The following is a 6,000-nucleotide window of genomic DNA, read 5'->3' as shown; positions in this document are numbered from 1 at the left end:
CAGAATGCAGGTCACGTGCACTGTGCTCTCTTCAACTTGAACCCACCCCACTCCCGAGAAGCAGCACGGCTTAGTGGAAAGAGCACGGACCTGGGAATCAGAGGATCTGGATTCTAATCTACATGACTGCTGTGTGAACTTGGGTATGTCCCTTAATTTCTCTGTAGTTCAGTTTCCTCACTTGTTCTCCCTTCTACTGAGACCGTGAGCCTCCTGTGGGTTAGGGACTATGTCTGATCTGATTACATTGTATCTATCCAGTGCTTAATGCAGTGCTCCGCACATAGTAAGGGCTTAACAGATATGGCTCAGTGGAAAGAGCGCGGGCTTGGGAGTCAGATGTCAAGGGTTCTAATCCCGGCTCTGCTGCTAATCAGTTGTGTGACCTTGGGAAAGTCACTTAACTTCTCTGTGCCTCAGTTACCTCATCTGTCAAATGGGGATTAAAACTGTGAGCCCCACGTGGGACAACCTGTTCACCTTGTATCCCCCAGCGCTTAGAACAGTGCTTTGCACATAGTAAGCGCTTAACAAATACCACAATTTATTTGTTACCTTGTCTTATCAGACAACTCCTCTCTCAGCCACAGAGTGAGCTCTGGGGAAGAGGGGAGCCACCCCTGGGGGCAGTGTGAGGGTGTAGCTAAGGGCAGCACGGCAGGGGTAGCTGTCTCATGTTCATTCATTCAGTAGTATTTATTCATTCATTCATTTCATTCATTCAATAGTATTTATTGAGCACTTACTCTGTGTAAAGCACTGTACTAAGCGCTTGGAATGTACAAATCGGCAACAGATAGAGACAGTCCCTGCCCATTGACAGGCTTGCAGTCTAGTCGGGGATAATAATGTTGGTATTTGTTAAGAGCTTACTTTGTGCAGAGCACTATTCTAAGCGCTGGGGTAGATACAGGGTCATCAGTTTGTCCCATGTGAGGCTCACAGTCTTAATCCTCATTTGACAGATGAGGAAACTGAGGCACAGAGGAGTGAAGTGACTTGCCCACAGTCACACAGCTAAGTGATTGGAGTCGGGATTCGAACTCATGACCTCTGACTCCCAAGCCCGTGTTCTTTCCACTGAGCCACGCTGCTTCTCAGCTGCTTTTATTGAGCGCTTACTATGTGCAGAGCACTGTACTAAGCGCTTGGAATGTTCATTTTGGGCTCACCAGATCCCCGAAACACGCTCCCTCTGCAGGCGAGAGAAGCATCACTCTGAAGGCCTTTAACGGGAACTAGGAGCTGCCCAAGGAGCATAATATGTGGAGCGGGGCTGCCCTCCCGTGGTTGAACACGTACAGGCATCCTCAGTATCGTCGTTATAATAATAATAATAATGATGATGGCATTGGTTAAGCGCTTACTATGTGCGAAGCACTGTTCTAAGCGCTGTGGGGGGATACAAGGGGATCGGGTTGTCCCACGTGGGGCTCACAGACTTAATCCCCATTTTACAGATGAGGTAACTGAGGCACAAAGAAATTAAGTGAGTTGTCCAAAGTCACACAGCTGACAAGTGGCGGAGCCTGGATTAGAACCCATGACCTCTGACGCCCAAGCTTGGGCTCTTTCCACTGAGCCACGCTGCTTCTCCATTGTTATGGAACAATGGTATACATTCTCTTTTTTTAGTGTTATTTGTTAAGCGCTTACCAAGTGCCGAGTACTGTACTAAGCGCTAGGGTAGATAGAAGTTAATCAGATTGGGCAGAATCCGTGTCCCACCTAGAGCTCACCGCCTGGGAAGCAGAATAGTCTAGTGAATAGAGTACAGGCCTGGGAGTCAGAAGGACCTGGGTTTATTCAACCATATTTCCTGAGCGTTTACTGTGGGCGGAGCACGGTACTAATCGCCTGGGAGAGTACAATACAACAATAAACAGATACATTTCCTGCCCACGGCAAGCTTACTGGGTTCCAATTCCAGCTTCCCCACATGTCTGCTATGTGAATTTGGGCAAATTATTTAACTTCTCTGGGCCTAAGTGACCTCATCTGTAAAATGGGATTAAGACTGTGAGCTCCATGTGGGATCGGGACTCTGTCCAACCTGATTAACTGGTACCTACCCCAGTACTTGGCACATAGTAAGCACTTAACAAGTACCATTATTATTATTAACAGATCAATCAATCATATTTAGCATTCAACATTTAGAACAGTGCTTGACACATAGTAAACCTTTAACAAATACCATCACCATCATCATCATCATTAATCTCCATTTTATAGATGAGATAACTGAGGCACAGAGAAGTTTAGTGATTTGTCCAAAGTCACACAGCAGAGGAATGGCGGAGCTGGGACTAGAACCCAAGTCCTCTGACTCCCGGGCCTTTGCTCCATCCACTAGGCAACGCTAGTTCTCACTAATTCAGTGAGCCCACATAAAACCTTCATCAATCTCCCAGCTGGGCCAATGGCCTTCTCCCTGCCAGAGAGGGTGCCAACCCAGGGGTTACAGAAATGGTCCCCTCCTGCCCCAGAGGATGTGGGCCTTGGGCTGACAGAAAGGTGCAAGTTTAATTTTGTAATGGAGAAAATCTGCTGGACAGAAGGACTGAAACAATGATTTGGTTGACAGAATCTAACAAGTCCAGGCAACTGATAAGAAGATAGGGGATTGCTTCACCCTTTCCTTTCTAGAGTCTTTATTGTGGAATTTCAGTGAGGAGAGAGCTGAGTTAAAGGGCTGGTAAGACCAAGGAAAAGGAGCCAGTAAGGGACCTATGGTGGGGGGAAGGAAAATGGAGAGAAGAAATGGGTGGACTCTTAGCTGGTTATTGTCTAGGGCTTCTAGTGGGAAACCCAATCGAAAACAGGAGCAGGGGAAACCTAGGGACAGTGCTGAGAACTCAGGACTGGGTCAGGGCAACAGAGATAGGTCAGAACTTAGAGATGTGGGGATCTGCGCTGTGGGGTCCTAGGCTTTAGGGATCAGCCCTGGATCTGAGGTCTCAGGATCATAGGAGCTGGAGACTAGGGAGGGGTCCTGGGGCTGAGGATTGAGAGTGATGGGGAGAGTTCTGATCTTAGCATGCAGTACAGTGGTCCTGAAGCTTGGGGAAGGAAATCTGAGAAAGTATTTTCTTAGGTACAGGTTCTGAACTGATTCTGGCAAAGGTAATGACACTCATTATTCCTATAGAGAGCATTTGTCAGTATTTGCCCACTATATCAGTTGCAAAACACAAATTGAATAATTGACATTCATCTACCATATTAGTACCACAAGGTTCCTGGAAACCTCTTCCTATGCATCAGGTATTTCAGATCAGTCAATATTCAGCCCCAGAACGATTAGAGAGGGAAGAATAAAGGGAGGGAGAGATATAGGTGGAAGTTAAGGGAGGAACAGGGAGGAGGAAAGGGGGAAAAAGTGTGGGTGTTTCCAGGAATCGTCAGCCCTGAATCTTGGCCTAAAGAGCTTCTGATGTCCCTCAGAAGAGTCCTAAAGTCCTCCCGTTCTTCTCTTCCAGGGAAAGATAGCACTGGAGCTCTTTGCCTAGTGAAGTGAACCCCATTTCTGCACCTCCTATGCCCTGAGTGTCAGGTGCATTAGTCATGAGTTCTAGTCCTAGCTCTGCCACTTGTCTGCTGAGTGACCTTGGGCAAGTCACTTCATTTCTCCTGGCCTCAGTTACCTCATCTATAAAATGGGGATTGAGACTGTGAGCCCCACGTAGGACAGGGACTGTGTCCAACCTGATCTGCTTGTATCCACCCCAGTTAAGCACAGAGTTTAGCACTTAAGAAACACCATGATAATAATGACTATTAATTATTATTATTATTAGTCAGAGTCCAGCCAGCCACCAGTCCCCTTCCCGAGCTTGGCTGCAGGAAGCTTGGAGAAGACAGGAATCCCTCCCCTCCCTCAGCTTCCCAGGCAAGTACATTTCCCCAGCTCCCAGAACCACTCTAGAACCAGCCAATCCTGCACCCTAAGTAGACACAGTTGTTTGAGCTTTAAATGGATTTTTAATGGAAGGATGGCAAGTATTATCAAAGCTTTAATTAGTTACCAAGTAGAACAGAATCACAATCCAAACACCTTTCCTTTTTCTTTTAATATTTTCTCCTTTTCCCTTGGACTTTTTTATTTTCCTCTCAGGTCCTGGTACATACATTTTCTTGACCCTTCTCCTTTCTCTCTCCTTAGGTTCCCTGTTCTAGTCTCACCCTCTCAGATTCCCTCCCTCAGGATCTTTGGATACCAGGGTAGGTCTGCTGCCACCTATCCAATCCTCATTATCATTTCTCCTTCTCTAAAGCAGGAGCCTATCCCTCAGGAGTACTTCCTTCAGGATTTTTTCCCCATCCACTGGAGAACCTTTCTCCTACGACCTGTTGCTTCAGTCTCACACCTCTGAATTGTCCATCTTTGTGTCCTCACTCTCCAGGATCACACTCAAGCAGACCATCTTATCTTTTTTTTTTTAATTTTCCTTTCTTTTATTTTTTCTCTTCTTTTCCTTTTCTTATTTTTTGCTCATTTTCCTTTCTCTTATTTTCTTTCTTTCCTTCCTCCCTTCTTCCCTCTTTCCTTCTTTTTCTTTCTTTCCTTCCTTCATTCTTTCCCTCCTTCCTCCCTTCCTTCCTTCCTCTTTCTTTCTTTCTTTCTTTCTTTCTTTCTTTCTTTCTTTCTTTCTTTCTTTCTTCTTTCTTTCTTTCTTTCTTTCTTTCTTTCTTTCTTTCTTTCTTTCTTTCTTTCTTTCTTTCTTTCTTTCTTCCTTCCTTCCTTCCTTCCTTCCTTCCTTCCTTCCTTCCTTCCTTCCTTCCTTCCTTCCTTCCTTCCTTCCTTCCTTCCTTCCTTCCTTCCTTCCTTCCTTCCTTCCTTTCTTCCTTTCTCTCTCTCTCCCCCCCTCAAAAAATGACTATCTAGTGCCCCTAGTTCTTCCTTTTCATTCATTCATTCATTCAATAGTATTTATAGCATTTAGTACTGTGTGCAGAGCACTGTGCTAAGTACTTGGGAAAGTACAATACAACTGTGACATTCCCTGCCCACAACAAGCATGGATCTGGCTGAGTCCATGTGTCAGCATCTGATCGGTCTCTCAAGCCTTCTTCTCTCAGGGAGGGGAAGCTTGGAGGAATTTCTCCTTGCCACTCCCCAACTCTGTGGGACTAGGTTGATTGACTACCTTGCAAGGGTGTTGGTTGGTCTCTGGAAACATCTGGATATGTATCAGGTACTTTGGACCAATCAGTATCCAGCACAAGAAGGGCTAGGGAGAGAGGTGTGTGTGTGTGTATGTATCTGTGGGCAGATGTAAGGGGAAATGGGCATGGAGAGGCGGAACAGAAAGGAAGGGAAAATATGTGGTCACTGGGAACAGACAGTGATACCAGTTCTCTTGGGGAGCAGGAAGTTGTCCCACCTCGTTCTCCTCTAATTCAACTTTCTCTTCTGCCTCATATCTTTTCTATTTCTTCCTCCTTGACTCCCATTCCCACATCCCCACCAACTTTCCCAGGCCTTCAGTGTCCTCCCAAGTCCCCCAAAGTCCCTATTGCCTCCCTCCCTAGTCCCTAATTATTTAAATAGTATCCATCTTCCCAAAGTCTCCCCACTACTTTCTCACCCCTCCTCACCTTTCTCCTCCTATCCAGATGTTTCTCAAAAGGAAATCTCCCACCTGTTCTCTAAATCCATCCCCTTTACCTGTATCTAAGACGGCATCTCCTCTCACCTTCTAAAATACCTCCTCCCACTCATCTGCCCTCTTGCCTTTCACCCTTAAATGGCTCCTTCCCATCTGCCTTCAAACATAGCCAAGTCTCCACCATATTAGACTATGCTAAACAATGTTAGGGTGGCTGGAAAGTGAGGTTAGGTGGGGGTCACGAGGCTGATATAAATATGTATAAATGTGTGTATGTATGTATTGTAATTTGGGGTCCTTTAACAGCGGGCATGGAGAAACACTGGAAGGAACAGGAAGATGGGGTGGATCAGTTACTGGCAATTACACAGCAGTGAATGAGCACCAA

This window comes from Ornithorhynchus anatinus, chromosome 2 (assembly GCF_004115215.2).
Source record: "Ornithorhynchus anatinus isolate Pmale09 chromosome 2, mOrnAna1.pri.v4, whole genome shotgun sequence".
NCBI lineage: Eukaryota > Metazoa > Chordata > Mammalia > Monotremata > Ornithorhynchidae > Ornithorhynchus > Ornithorhynchus anatinus.
The sequence above is the reverse complement of the archived record's forward strand: the minus strand, read 5'-3'. Positions refer to the sequence as shown.